Source organism: Anas platyrhynchos, chromosome 6, assembly GCF_047663525.1.
Source record: "Anas platyrhynchos isolate ZD024472 breed Pekin duck chromosome 6, IASCAAS_PekinDuck_T2T, whole genome shotgun sequence".
Classification (NCBI taxonomy): domain Eukaryota; kingdom Metazoa; phylum Chordata; class Aves; order Anseriformes; family Anatidae; genus Anas; species Anas platyrhynchos.
Window position 1 is genome coordinate 1050492 of NC_092592.1, and position 16073 is coordinate 1066564.

The following is a 16073-nucleotide window of genomic DNA, read 5'->3' on the forward strand; positions in this document are numbered from 1 at the left end:
TCCCCAGGGGAACCTTTATGAAGGCCCATACGCAACTGGACCCCCCGTGTTCGCTGTTTACAAGCAATCCTAAATATAACACTAGCCAGCATGGCAGAAAACTGAAAATTCGGGCCACAGAAAAAGCGTTTCAAGCCCCATTCACCCATCCAGAAGTTCCCCCAAAGGAAGGCTTTGGGTACAAGTGAACTCCCCAGGGGAGCCTTTATGCAGCCCCACATGCAACTCGACCCTCCTTGTTCACTGTTTACGAGCAACCCTGAATATACCCCTAGCCACCATGGCAGAAGACTGAAAACTCGGGCTCCAGAAAAGGCGTTTCAAGCCCCATTCACCCATCCAGAAGAGCCCCCAAAGGAAGTCTTTGGGTACAAGTGAACTCCCCAGGGGAGCCTTTATGCAGCCCCACATGCAACTGGACCCTCCGGGTTCACTCTTTCACAGCAACCCTAAATACAGCCCTCGGCGCAATGGGACAAGACTGAAAAAGCGGGCCTCAGAAAACGCATTGCGATTCCCCTTGGACCATCCAAAAGTGCCCGCAAAGGAAGGCTTTGGGTACAACTGGACTCCCCAGGGGAGCCTTAACGCAGCCCCACATGCAACTGGACCCTCCGTATTCGCTCTTTCACAGCAACCCTAAATATAGCCCTGGCCCGCCGGGCAGTCGACTGAAAACTCGGGCCCCAGAAAATGCATTAAAAGCCTAATTCGCCCATCCAAAAGTGCCCCCAGAGGAAGGCTTTGGGTACAAGTGAACTCCCCAGGGGAGCCTTTATGCAGCCCCACATGCAACTGGACACTCCTTGTTCGCTCTTTACAGCAACCCTAAATATAACCCTAGCCAGCATTGCAGAAGACTGAAAACTCGGGCCACAGAAAAAGCGTTTCAAGCCCCATTCGCCCATCCAGAAGTGCCCCCAAAGGAAGGCTTTGGGTACAAGTGAACTCCCCAGGGGAGCCTTTATGCAGCCCCACATGCAACTGGACCCTCCGGGTTCACTCTTTCACCGCAAGCCTAAATATAGCCCTAGCACGCCTGGCAGTCGACTGAAAGCCCGGGCCACAGAAAAAGCGTTTCAAGCCCCTTTCGCCCATCCAGAAGTGCCCCCAAAGGAAGGCTTTGGGTACAACTGAACTCCCCAGGGGAGCCTTTATGCAGCCCCACATGCAACTGGACCCTCCGGGTTCACTCTTTCACAGCAACACTAAATATAACCCTAGGACGCCTGGCAGTCGACTGAAAGCTCGGGCCACAGAAATTGTGTTACGAGACCCATTCGCCCATCCAAAAGTGCCCCCAAAGGAAGGCTTTGGGTACAGCTGAACTCCCCAGGGGAGCCTTTACGCAGCCCCACATGCAACTGGACACTCTGTGTTCGCTCTTTACAGCAACCCTAAATATAACCCTAGCCACCATGGCAGAAGACTGAAAACTCGGGCTCCAGAAAAAGCATTTCAAGCCCCTTTCGCCCATCCAGAAGTGCCCCCAAAGGAAGGCTTTGGGTACAACTGAACTCCCCAGGGGAGCCTTTACGCAGCCCCACATGCAATTGGACCCTCCGGGTTCACTCTTTACAGCAACCCTAAATATAACCCTAGCCAGCATGGCAGAAGACTGAAAACTCGGGCTCCAGAAAATGCGTTTCAAGCCCCATTCACCCATCCAGAAGTGCCCCCAAAGGAAGGCTTTGGGTACAAGTGAACTCCCCAGGGGAGCCTTTATGCAGCCCCACATGCAACTGGACCCTCCGGGTTCACTCTTTCACCGCAAGCCTAAATATAGCCCTAGCACGCCTGGCAGTCGACTGAAAGCCCGGGCCACAGAAAAAGCGTTTCAAGCCCCTTTCGCCCATCCAGAAGTGCCCCCAAAGGAAGGCTTTGGTTACAACTGAACTCCCCAGGGGAGCCTTTATGCAGCCCCACATGCAACTGGACCCTCCGGGTTCACTCTTTCACAGCAACACTAAATATAACCCTAGGACGCCTGGCAGTCGACTGAAAGCTCGGGCCACAGAAATTGTGTTACGAGCCCCATTCGCCCATCCAAAAGTGCCCCCAAAGGAAGGCTTTGGGTACAGCTGAACTCCCCAGGGGAGCCTTTACGCAGCCCCACATGCAACTGGACACTCTGTGTTCGCTCTTTACAGCAACCCTAAATATAACCCTAGCCACCATGGCAGAAGACTGAAAACTCGGGCTCCAGAAAAAGCATTTCAAGCCCCTTTCGCCCATCCAGAAGTGCCCCCAAAGGAAGGCTTTGGGTACAACTGAACTCCCCAGGGGAGCCTTTACGCAGCCCCACATGCAATTGGACCCTCCGGGTTCACTCTTTCACAGCAACCCTAAATATAGCCCTGGCCCGCATGGCAGACGACTGAAAAATCGGGCCCCAGAAAACGTGCTACAAGCCCCATTCGCCCATCGAGAAGTGCCCCAAAAAAACGCTTTGGGTACATCTGAACTCCCCAGGGGAACCTTTATGAAGGCCCATACGCAACTGGACCCCCCGTGTTCGCTGTTTACAAGCAATCCTAAATATAACACTAGCCAGCATGGCAGAAAACTGAAAACTCGGGCCACAGAAAAAGCGTTTCAAGCCCCATTCACCCATCCAGAAGTGCCCCCAAAGGAAGGCTTTGGGTACAAGTGAACTCCCCAGGGGAGCCTTTATGCAGCCCCACATGCAACTCGACCCTCCTTGTTCACTGTTTACGAGCAACCCTGAATATACCCCTAGCCTCCATGGCAGAAGACTGAAAACTCGGGCTCCAGAAAAGGCGTTTCAAGCCCCATTCACCCATCCAGAAGAGCCCCCAAAGGAAGTCTTTGGGTACAAGTGAACTCCCCAGGGGAGCCTTTATGCAGCCCCACATGCAACTGGACCCTCCGGGTTCACTCTTTCACAGCAACCCTAAATACAGCCCTCGGCGCAATGGGACAAGACTGAAAAAGCGGGCCTCAGAAAACGCATTGCGATTCCCCTTGGACCATCCAAAAGTGCCCGCAAAGGAAGGCTTTGGGTACAACTGGACTCCCCAGGGGAGCCTTAACGCAGCCCCACATGCAACTGGACCCTCCGTATTCGCTCTTTCACAGCAACCCTAAATATAGCCCTGGCCCGCCGGGCAGTCGACTGAAAACTCGGGCCCCAGAAAATGCATTAAAAGCCTAATTCGCCCATCCAAAAGTGCCCCCAGAGGAAGGCTTTGGGTACAAGTGAACTCCCCAGGGGAGCCTTTATGCAGCCCCACATGCAACTGGACACTCCTTGTTCGCTCTTTACAGCAACCCTAAATATAACCCTAGCCAGCATTGCAGAAGACTGAAAACTCGGGCCACAGAAAAAGCGTTTCAAGCCCCATTCGCCCATCCAGAAGTGCCCCCAAAGGAAGGCTTTGGGTACAAGTGAACTCCCCAGGGGAGCCTTTATGCAGCCCCACATGCAACTGGACCCTCCGGGTTCACTCTTTCACCGCAAGCCTAAATATAGCCCTAGCACGCCTGGCAGTCGACTGAAAGCCCGGGCCACAGAAAAAGCGTTTCAAGCCCCTTTCGCCCATCCAGAAGTGCCCCCAAAGGAAGGCTTTGGGTACAACTGAACTCCCCAGGGGAGCCTTTATGCAGCCCCACATGCAACTGGACCCTCCGGGTTCACTCTTTCACAGCAACACTAAATATAACCCTAGGACGCCTGGCAGTCGACTGAAAGCTCGGGCCACAGAAATTGTGTTACGAGACCCATTCGCCCATCCAAAAGTGCCCCCAAAGGAAGGCTTTGGGTACAGCTGAACTCCCCAGGGGAGCCTTTACGCAGCCCCACATGCAACTGGACACTCTGTGTTCGCTCTTTACAGCAACCCTAAATATAACCCTAGCCACCATGGCAGAAGACTGAAAACTCGGGCTCCAGAAAAAGCATTTCAAGCCCCTTTCGCCCATCCAGAAGTGCCCCCAAAGGAAGGCTTTGGGTACAACTGAACTCCCCAGGGGAGCCTTTACGCAGCCCCACATGCAATTGGACCCTCCGGGTTCACTCTTTACAGCAACCCTAAATATAACCCTAGCCAGCATGGCAGAAGACTGAAAACTCGGGCTCCAGAAAATGCGTTTCAAGCCCCATTCACCCATCCAGAAGTGCCCCCAAAGGAAGGCTTTGGGTACAACTGAACTCCCCAGGGGAGCCTTTATGCAGCCCCACATGCAACTGGACCCTCCGGGTTCACTCTTTCACAGCAACACTAAATATAACCCTAGGACGCCTGGCAGTCGACTGAAAGCTCGGGCCACAGAAATTGTGTTACGAGACCCATTCGCCCATCCAAAAGTGCCCCCAAAGGAAGGCTTTGGGTACAGCTGAACTCCCCAGGGGAGCCTTTACGCAGCCCCACATGCAACTGGACACTCTGTGTTCGCTCTTTACAGCAACCCTAAATATAACCCTAGCCACCATGGCAGAAGACTGAAAACTCGGGCTCCAGAAAAAGCATTTCAAGCCCCTTTCGCCCATCCAGAAGTGCCCCCAAAGGAAGGCTTTGGGTACAACTGAACTCCCCAGGGGAGCCTTTACGCAGCCCCACATGCAATTGGAACCTCCGGGTTCACTCTTTCACAGCAACCCTAAATATAGCCCTGGCCCGCATGGCAGACGACTGAAAAATCGGGCCCCAGAAAACGTGCTACAAGCCCCATTCGCCCATCGAGAAGTGTCCCAAAAAAACGCTTTGGGTACATCTGAACTCCCCAGGGGAACCTTTATGAAGGCCCATACGCAACTGGACCCCCCGTGTTCGCTGTTTACAAGCAATCCTAAATATAACACTAGCCAGCATGGCAGAAAACTGAAAACTCGGGCCACAGAAAAAGCGTTTCAAGCCCCATTCACCCATCCAGAAGTGCCCCCAAAGGAAGGCTTTGGGTACAAGTGAACTCCCCAGGGGAGCCTTTATGCAGCCCCACATGCAACTCGACCCTCCTTGTTCACTGTTTACGAGCAACCCTGAATATACCCCTAGCCTCCATGGCAGAAGACTGAAAACTCGGGCTCCAGAAAAGGCGTTTCAAGCCCCATTCACCCATCCAGAAGAGCCCCCAAAGGAAGTCTTTGGGTACAAGTGAACTCCCCAGGGGAGCCTTTATGCAGCCCCACATGCAACTGGACCCTCCGGGTTCACTCTTTCACAGCAACCCTAAATACAGCCCTCGGCGCAATGGGACAAGACTGAAAAAGCGGGCCTCAGAAAACGCATTGCGATTCCCCTTGGACCATCCAAAAGTGCCCGCAAAGGAAGGCTTTGGGTACAACTGGACTCCCCAGGGGAGCCTTAACGCAGCCCCACATGCAACTGGACCCTCCGTATTCGCTCTTTCACAGCAACCCTAAATATAGCCCTGGCCCGCCTGGTAGTCGACTGAAAACTCGGGCCCCAGAAAATGCATTAAAAGCCTAATTCGCCCATCCAAAAGTGCCCCCAGAGGAAGGCTTTGGGTACAAGTGAACTCCCCAGGGGAGCCTTTATGCAGCCCCACATGCAACTGGACACTCCTTGTTCGCTCTTTACAGCAACCCTAAATATAACCCTAGCCAGCATTGCAGAAGACTGAAAACTCGGGCCACAGAAAAAGCGTTTCAAGCCCCATTCGCCCATCCAGAAGTGCCCCCAAAGGAAGGCTTTGGGTACAACTGAACTCCCCAGGGGAGCCTTTACGCAGCCCCACATGCAACTGGACCCTACTTGTTCACTGTTTACGAGCAACCCTAAATATACCCCTAGCCACCATGGCAGAAGACTGAAAACTCGGGCTCCAGAAAATGCGTTTCAAGCCCCATTCACCCATCCAGAAGTGCCCCCAAAGGAAGTCTTTGGGTACAACTGAACTCCCCAGGGGAGCCTTAACGCAGCCCCACATGCAACTGGACCCTCCGGGTTCGCTCTTTTACCGCAAGCCTAAATATATCCCTAGCACGCCTGGCAGTCGACTGAAAGCTCGGGACACAGAAAATGTGTTACGAGCCCCTTTCGCCCATCCAGAAGTGCCCCCAAAGGAAGGCTTTGGGTACAAGTGAACTCCCCAGGTGAGCCTTTACGCAGCCCCACATGCAACTGGACCCTCCTTGTTCGCTCTTTACAGCAACCCTAAATATAACCCTAGCCAGCATGGCAGAGGACTGAAAAATCGGGCCGCAGAAAACGTGCTACAAGCCCCATTCGCCCATCCAAAAGTGCCCCCAGAGGAAGGCTTTGGGTACAAGTGAACTCCCCAGGGGAGCCTTTACGCAGCCCCACATGCAACTGGACCCTCCGTGTTCGCTCTTTCACCGCAAGCCTAAATATAGCCCTCGGCGCAATGGGAGAAGACTGAAAAAGCGGGCCTCAGAAAACGCATTGCAATTCCCTTGGACCATCCAAAAGTGCCCCCAAAGGAAGGCTTTGGGTACAACTGGACTCCCCAGGGGAGCCTTTATGCAGCCCCACATGCAACTGGACCCTCCGTATTCGCTCTTTCAAAGCAACCCTAAATATGTCCCTGGCCCGCATGGCAGTCGACTGAAAACTCGGGCCACAGAAAATGCATTAAAAGCCTAATTCCCCCATCCAAAAGTGCCCCCAGAGGAAGGCTTTGGGTACAACTGAACTCCCCAGGGGAGCCTTTATGCAGCCCCACATGCAACTGGACCCTCTGTGTTCGCTCTTTACAGCAACCCTAAATATAACCCTAGCCAGCATGGCAGAAGACTGAAAACTCGGGCTCCAGAAAATGCGTTTCAAGCCCCATTCACCCATCCAGAAGTGCCCCCAAAGGAAGGCTTTGGGTACAACTGAACTCCCCAGGGGAGCCTTTATGCAGCCCCACATGCAACTGGACCCTCCGGGTTCACTCTTTCACCGCAAGCCTAAATATAGCCCTAGCACGCCTGGCAGTCGACTGAAAGCCCGGGCCACAGAAAAAGCGTTTCAAGCCCCTTTCGCCCATCCAGAAGTGCCCCCAAAGGAAGGCTTTGGGTACAAGTGAACTCCCCAGGGGAGCCTTTATGCAGCCCCACATGCAACTGGACCCTCCGGGTTCACTCTTTCACAGCAACACTAAATATATCCCTAGGACGCCTGGCAGTCGACTGAAAGCTCGGGCCACAGAAATTGTGTTACGAGCCCCATTCGCCCATCCAAAAGTGCCCCCAAAGGAAGGCTTTGGGTACAGCTGAACTCCCCAGGGGAGCCTTTACGCAGCCCCACATGCAACTGGACACTCTGTGTTCGCTCTTTACAGCAACCCTAAATATAACCCTAGCCACCATGGCAGAAGACTGAAAACTCGGGCTCCAGAAAAAGCATTTCAAGCCCCTTTCGCACATCCAGAAGTGCCCACAAAGGAAGGCTTTGGGTACAACTGAACTCCCCAGGGGAGCCTTTACGCAGCCCCACATGCAATTGGACCCTCCGGGTTCACTCTTTCACAGCAACCCTAAATATAGCCCTGGCCCGCATGGCAGACGACTGAAAAATCGGGCCCCAGAAAACGTGCTACAAGCCCCATTTGCCCATCGAGAAGTGCCCCAAAAAAACGCTTTGGGTACATCTGAACTCCCCAGGGGAACCTTTATGAAGGCCCATACGCAACTGGACCCCCCGTGTTCGCTGTTTACAAGCAATCCTAAATATAACACTAGCCAGCATGGCAGAAAACTGAAAACTCGGGCCACAGAAAAAGCGTTTCAAGCCCCATTCACCCATCCAGAAGTGCCCCCAAAGGAAGGCTTTGGGTACAAGTGAACTCCCCAGGGGAGCCTTTCTGCAGCCCCACATGCAACTCGACCCTCCTTGTTCACTGTTTACGAGCAACCCTGAATATACCCCTAGCCTCCATGGCAGAAGACTGAAAACTCGGGCTCCAGAAAAGGCGTTTCAAGCCCCATACACCCATCCAGAAGAGCCCCCAAAGGAAGTCTTTGGGTACAAGTGAACTCCCCAGGGGAGCCTTTATGCAGCCCCACATGCAACTGGACCCTCCGGGTTCACTCTTTCACAGCAACCCTAAATACAGCCCTCGGCGCAATGGGAGAAGACTGAAAAAGCGGGCCTCAGAAAACGCATTGCGATTCCCCTTGGACCATCCAAAAGTGCCCCCAAAGGAAGGCTTTGGGTACAACTGGACTCCCCAGGGGAGCCTTAACGCAGCCCCACATGCAACTGGACCCTCCATATTCGCTCTTTCACAGCAACCCTAAATATAGCCCTGGCCCGCCGGGCAGTCGACTGAAAACTCGGGCCCCAGAAAATGCATTAAAAGCCTAATTCGCACATCCAAAAGTGCCCCCAGAGGAAGGCTTTGGGTACAAGTGAACTCCCCAGGGGAGCCTTTATGCAGCCCCACATGCAACTGGACACTCCTTGTTCGCTCTTTACAGCAACCCTAAATATAACCCTAGCCAGCATTGCAGAAGACTGAAAACTCGGGCCACAGAAAAAGCGTTTCAAGCCCCATTCGCCCATCCAAAAGTGCCCCCAGAGGAAGGCTTTGGGTACAACTGAACTCCCCAGGGGAGCCTTTACGCAGCCCCACATGCAACTGGACCCTACTTGTTCACTGTTTACGAGCAACCCTAAATATACCCCTAGCCACCATGGCAGAAGACTGAAAACTCGGGCTCCAGAAAATGCGTTTCAAGCCCCATTCACCCATCCAGAAGTGCCCCCAAAGGAAGTCTTTGGGTACAACTGAACTCCCCAGGGGAGCCTTAACGCAGCCCCACATGCAACTGGACCCTCCGGGTTCGCTCTTTTACCGCAAGCCTAAATATATCCCTAGCACGCCTGGCAGTCGACTGATAGCTCGGGCCACGGAAAATGTGTTACGAGCCCCATTCGCCCATCCAAAAGTGCCCCCAAAGGAAGGCTTTGGGTACATCTGAACTCCCCAGGGGAGCCTTTATGCAGCCCCACATGCAACTGGACCCTCCGGGTTCACTCTTTCACAGCAACCCTAAATATAGCCCTGGCCCGCCTGGCAGTCGACTGAAAACTCGGGCCCCAGAAAATGCGTTAAAAGCCTAATTCGCCCATCCAAAAGTGCCCCCAGAGGAAGGCTTTGGGTACATCTGAACTCGCCAGGGGAGCCTTTACGCAGCCCCACATGCAACTGGACCCTCCTTGTTCACTGTTTACGAGCAACCCTAAATATACCCCTAGCCACCATGGCAGAAGACTGAAAACTCGGGCTCCAGAAAATGCGTTTCAAGCCCCATTCACCCATCCAGAAGTGCCCCCAGAGGAAGGCTTTGGGTACAGCTGAACTCCCCAGGGGAGCCTTTACGCAGCCCCACATGCAACTGGACCCTCCGGGTTCACTCTTTCACCGCAAGCCTAAATATAGCCCTAGCACGCCTGGCAGTCGACTGAAAGCTCGGGCCACAGAAAATGTGTTACGAGCCCCATTCGCTCATCCAAAAGTGCCCCCAAAGGAAGGCTTTGGGTACATCTGAACTCCCCAGGGGAGCCTTTACGCAGCCCCACATGCAACTGGACCCTCCGTGTTCGCTCTTTCACCGCAAGCCTAAATATAGCCCTCGGCGCAATGGGAGAAGACTGAAAAAGCGGGCCTCAGAAAACGCATTGCGATTCCCCTTGGACCATCCAAAAGTGCCCCCAAAGGAAGGCTTTGGGTACAACTGGACTCCCCAGGGGAGCCTTTATGCAGCCCCACATGCAACTGGACCCTCCGTATTCGCTCTTTCACAGCAACCCTAAATATGGCCCTGGCCCGCATGGCAGTCGACTGAAAACTTGGGCCACAGAAAATGCATTAAAAGCCTAATTCCCCCATCCAAAAGTGCCCCCAGAGGAAGGCTTTGGGTACAACTGAACTCCCCAGGGGAGCCTTTATGCAGCCCCACATGCAACTGGACCCTCTGTGTTCGCTCTTTACAGCAACCCTAAATATAACCCTAGCCAGCATGGCAGAAGACTGAAAACTCGGGCTCCAGAAAATGCGTTTCAAGCCCCATTCACCCATCCAGAAGTGCCCCCAAAGGAAGGCTTTGGGTACAAGTGAACTCCCCAGGGGAGCCTTTATGCAGCCCCACATGCAACTGGACCCTCCTTGTTCACTGTTTACGAGCAACCCTAAATATAGCCCTGGCCCGCCTGGCATTCGACTGAAAACTCAGGCCCCAGAAAATGCATTAAAAGCGTAATTCGCCCCTCCAAAAGTGCCCCCAGAGGAAGGCTTTGGGTACAACTGAACTCCCCAGGGGAGCCTTTACGCAGCCCCACATTCAACTGGACCCTCCTTGTTCACTGTTTACGAGCAACCCTAAATATATCCCTAGCCAGCATGGCAGAAGACTGAAAACTCGGGCTCCAGAAAATGCGTTTCAAGCCCCATTCACCCATCCAGAAGTGCCCCCAAAGGAAGGCTTTGGGTACAAGTGAACTCCCCAGGGGAGCCTTTACGCAGCCCCACATGCAACTGGACCCTCCGGGTTCACTCTTTCACCGCAAGCCTAAATATAGCCCTCGGCGCAATGGGAGAAGACTGAAAAAGCGGGCCTCAGAAAAAGCATTGCGATTCCCCTTGGACCATCCAAAAGTGCCCCCAAAAGAAGGCTTTGGGTACAACTGGATTCCCCAGGGGAGCCTTAACGCAGCCCCACATGCAACTGGACCCTCCGTATTCGCTCTTTCACAGCAACCCTAAATATAGCCCTGGCCCGCCTGGCAGTCGACTGAAAATTCGGGCCCCAGAAAATGCATTAAAAGCCTAATTCGCCCATCCAAAAGTGCCCCCAGAGGAAGGCTTTGGGTACAACTGAACTCCCCAGGGGACCCTTTACGCAGCCCCACATGCAACTGGACCCTCCTTGTTCACTGTTTACGAGCAACCCGAAATATACCCCTAGCCAGCATGGCAGAAGACTGAAAACTCGGGCTCCAGAAAATGCGTTTCAATCCCCATTCACCCATCCAGAAGTGCCCCCAAAGGAAGGCTTTGGGTACAACTGAACTCCCCAGGGGAGCCTTTATGCAGCCCCAAATGTAACTGGACCCTCCGGGTTCACTCTTTCACCGCAAGCCTAAATATAGCCCTAGCACGCCTGGCAGTCGACTGAAAGCTCGGGCCACAGAAAATGTGTTACGAGCCCCATTCGCCCATCCAAAAGTTCCCCCAAAGGAAGGCTTTGGGTACATCTGAACTCCCCAGGGGAGCCTTTACGCAGCCCCACATGCAACTGGACCCTCTGTGTTCGCTCTTTACGGCAACCCTAAATATAACCCTAGCCAGCATGGCAGAAGACTGAAAACTCGGGCCATAGAAAAAGCATTTCAAGCCCCTTTCGCCCATCCAGAAGTGCCCCCAAAGGAAGGCTTTGGGTACAAGTGAACTCCCCAGGGGAGCCTTAACGCAGCCCCACATGCAACTGGACCCTCCGGGTTCGCTCTTTTACCGCAAGCCTAAATATATCCCTATCACGCCTGGCAGTCGACTGATAGCTCGGGCCACGGAAAATGTGTTACTAGCCCCATTCGCCCATCCAAAAGTGCCCCCAAAGGAAGGCTTTGGGTACATCTGAACTCCCCAGGGGAGCCTTTACGCAGCCCCACATGCAACTGGACCCTCCGTATTCCCTCTTTAGAGCAACCCTTAATATAACCCTAGCCAGCATGGCAGAAGACTGAAAACTCGGGCCACAGAAAACGCGTTTCAAGCCCCTTTCGCCCATCCAGAAGTGCCCCCAAAGGAAGGCTTTAGGTACATCTGAACTCCCCAGGGGAGCCTTTACGCAGCCCCACATGCAACTGGACCCTCCTTGTTCACTGTTTACGAGCAACCCTAAATATACCCCTAGCCACCATGGCAGAAGACTGAAAACTCGGGCTCCAGAAAATGCGTTTCAAGCCCCATTCACCCATCCAGAAGTGCCACCAAAGGAAGGCTTTGGGTACAACTGAACTCCCCAGGGGAGCCTTTATGCAGCCCCACATGTAACTGGACCCTCCGGGTTCACTCTTTCACCGCAAGCCTAAATATAGCCCTAGCACGCCTGGCAGTCGACTGAAAGCTCGGGCCACAGAAAAAGCGTTTCAAGCCCCTTTCGCCAATCAAGAAGTGCCCCCAAAGGAAGGCTTTGGGTACAAGTGAACTCCCCAGGGGAGCCTTTATGCAGCCCCACATGCAACTGGACCCTCCGGGTTCACTCTTTCACCGCAACCCTAAATATAGCCCTGGCCCGCCTGGCAGTCCACTGAAAACTCGGGCCCCAGAAAATGCGTTTCAAGCCCCATTCACCCATCCAGAAGTGCCCCCAAAGGAAGGCTTTGGGTACAAGTGAACTCCCCAGGGGAGCCTTTACGCAGCCCCACATGCAACTGGACCCTCCGGGTTCACTCTTTCACCGCAAGCCTAAATATATCTCTCAGCGCAATGGGAGAAGACTGAAAAAGCGGGCCTCAGAAAACGCATTGCGATTCCCCTTGGACCATGCAAAAGTGCCCACAAAAGAAGGCTTTGGGTACAACTGGATTCCCCAGGGGAGCCTTAACGCAGCCCCACATGCAACTGGACCCTCCGTATTCGCTCTTTCACAGCAACCCTAAATATAGCCCTGGCCCGCCTGGCAGTCGACTGAAAACTCGGGCCCCAGAAAATGCATTAAAAGCCTAATTCGCCCATCCAAAAGTGCCCCCAGAGGAAGGCTTTGGGTACAACTGAACTCCCCAGAGGACCCTTTACGCAGCCCCACATGCAACTGGACCCTCCTTGTTCACTGTGTACGAGTAACACGAATTATACCCCTAGCCACCATGGCAGAAGACTGAAAACTCGGGCTCCAGAAAATGCGTTTCAAGCCCCATTCACCCATCCAGAAGTGCCACCAAAGGAAGGCTTTGGGTACAACTGAACTCCCCAGGGGAGCCTTTATGCAGCCCCACATGTAACTGGACCCTCCGGGTTCACTCTTTCACCGCAAGCCTAAATATAGCCCTAGCACGCCTGGCAGTCGACTGAAAGCTCGGGCCACAGAAAATGTGTTACGAGCCCCATTCGCCCATCCAAAAGTGCCCCCAAAGGAAGGCTTTGGGTACATCTGAACTCCCCAGGGGAGCCTTTACGCAGCCCCACATGCAACTGGACCCTCTGTGTTCGCTCTTTACAGCAACCCTAAATATAACCCTAGCCAGCATGGCAGAAGACTGAAAACTCGGGCCATAGAAAAAGCATTTCAAGCCCCTTTCGCCCATCCAGAAGTGCCCCCAAAGGAAGGCTTTGGGTACAACTGAACTACCCAGGGGAGCCTTAACGCAGCCCCACATGCAACTGGACCCTCCGGGTTCGCTCTTTTACCGCAAGCCTAAATATATCCCTAGCACGCCTGGCAGTCGACTGATAGCTCGGGCCACGGAAAATGTGTTACGAGCCCCATTCGCCCATCCAAAAGTGCCCCCAAAGGAAGGCTTTGGGTACATCTGAACTCCCCAGGGGAGCCTTTACGCAGCCCCACATGCAACTGGACCCTCCGGGTTCGCTCTTTAGAGCAACCCTAAATATAACCCTAGCCAGCATTGCAGAAGACTGAAAACTCGGGCCACAGAAAAAGCGTTTCAAGCCCCTTTCGCCCATCCAGAAGTGCCCCCAAAGGAAGGCTTTAGGTACATCTGAACTCCCCAGGGGAGCCTTTATGCAGCCCCACATGCAACTGGACCCTCCGCGTTTACTCTTTCACCGCAAGCCTAAATATAGCCCTCGGCGCAATGGGAGAAGACTGAAAAAGCGGGCCTCAGAAAAAGCATTGCGATTCCCCTTGGACCATGCAAAAGTGCCCCCAAAAGAAGGCTTTGGGTACAACTGGATTCCCCAGGGGAGCCTTAACGCAGCCCCACATGCAACTGGACCCTCCGGGTTCACTCTTTCACAGCAACCCTAAATATAGCCCTGGGCCACCTGGCAGTCGACTGAAAATTCGGGCCCAAGAAAATGCATTAAAAGCCTAATTCGCCCATCCAAAAGTGCCCCCAGAGGAAGGCTTTGGGTACAACTGAACTCCCCAGGGGAGCCTTTATGCAGCCCCACCTGCAACTGGACCCTCCGGGTTCACTCTTTCACCGCAAGCCTAAATATAGCCCTAGCACGCCTGGCAGTCGACTGAAAGCTCGGGCCACAGAAAAAGCGTTTCAAGCCCCTTTCGCCAATCAAGAAGTGCCCCCAAAGGAAGGCTTTGGGTACAAGTGAACTCCCCAGGGGAGCCTTTATGCAGCCCCACATGCAACTGGACCCTCCGGGTTCACTCTTTCACCGCAACCCTAAATATAGCCCTGGCCCGCCTGGCAGTCCACTGAAAACTCGGGCCCCAGAAAATGCGTTTCAAGCCCCATTCACCCATCCAGAAGTGCCCCCAAAGGAAGGCTTTGGGTACAAGTGAACTCCCCAGGGGAGCCTTTACGCAGCCCCACATGCAACTGGACCCTCCGGGTTCACTCTTTCACCGCAAGCCTAAATATAGCTCTCGGCGCAATGGGAGAAGACTGAAAAAGCGGGCCTCAGAAAACGCATTGCGATTCCCCTTGGACCATGCAAAAGTGCCCCCAAAAGAAGGCTTTGGGTACAACTGGATTCCCCAGGGGAGCCTTAACGCAGCCCCACATGCAACTGGACCCTCCGTATTCGCTCTTTCACAGCAACCCTAAATATAGCCCTGGCCCGCCTGGCAGTCGACTGAAAACTCGGGCCCCAGAAAATGCATTAAAAGCCTAATTCGCCCATCCAAAAGTGCCCCCAGAGGAAGGCTTTGGGTACAACTGAACTCCCCAGAGGACCCTTTACGCAGCCCCACATGCAACTGGACCCTCCTTGTTCACTGTTTACGAGTAACACGAATTATACCCCTAGCCACCATGGCAGAAGACTGAAAACTCGGGCTCCAGAAAATGCGTTTCAAGCCCCATTCACCCATCCAGAAGTGCCACCAAAGGAAGGCTTTGGGTACAACTGAACTCCCCAGGGGAGCCTTTATGCAGCCCCACCTGCAACTGGACCCTCCGGGTTCACTCTTTCACCGCAAGCCTAAATATAGCCCTAGCACGCCTGGCAGTCGACTGAAAGCTCGGGCCACAGAAAATGTGTTACGAGCCCCATTCGCCCATCCAAAAGTGCCCCCAAAGGAAGGCTTTGGGTACATCTGAACTCCCCAGGGGAGCCTTTACGCAGCCCCACATGCAACTGGACCCTCCGGGTTCGCTCTTTAGAGCAACCCTAAATATAACCCTAGCCAGCATTGCAGAAGACTGAAAACTCGGGCCACAGAAAAAGCGTTTCAAGCCCCTTTCGCCCATCCAGAAGTGCCCCCAAAGGAAGGCTTTAGGTACATCTGAACTCCCCAGGGGAGCCTTTATGCAGCCCCACATGCAACTGGACCCTCCGCGTTTACTCTTTCACCGCAAGCCTAAATATAGCCCTCGGCGCAATGGGAGAAGACTGAAAAAGCGGGCCTCAGAAAAAGCATTGCGATTCCCCTTGGACCATGCAAAAGTGCCCCCAAAAGAAGGCTTTGGGTACAACTGGATTCCCCAGGGGAGCCTTAACGCAGCCCCACATGCAACTGGACCCTCCGTATTCGCTCTTTCACAGCAACCCTAAATATAGCCCTGGCCCGCCTGGCAGTCGACTGAAAATTCGGGCCCCAGAAAATGCATTAAAAGCCTAATTCGCCCATCCAAAAGTGCCCCCAGAGGAAGGCTTTGGGTACAACTGAACTCCCCAGGGGAGCCTTTATGCAGCCCCACCTGCAACTGGACCCTCCGGGTTCACTCTTTCACCGCAAGCCTAAATATAGCCCTAGCACGCCTGGCAGTCGACTGAAAGCTCGGGCCACAGAAAAAGCGTTTCAAGCCCCTTTCGCCAATCAAGAAGTGCCCCCAAAGGAAGGCTTTGGGTACAAGTGAACTCCCCAGGGGAGCCTTTATGCAGCCCCACATGCAACTGGACCCTCCGGGTTCACTCTTTCACCGCAACCCTAAATATAGCCCTGGCCCGCCTGGCAGTCCACTGAAAACTCGGGCCCCAGAAAATGCGTTTCAAGC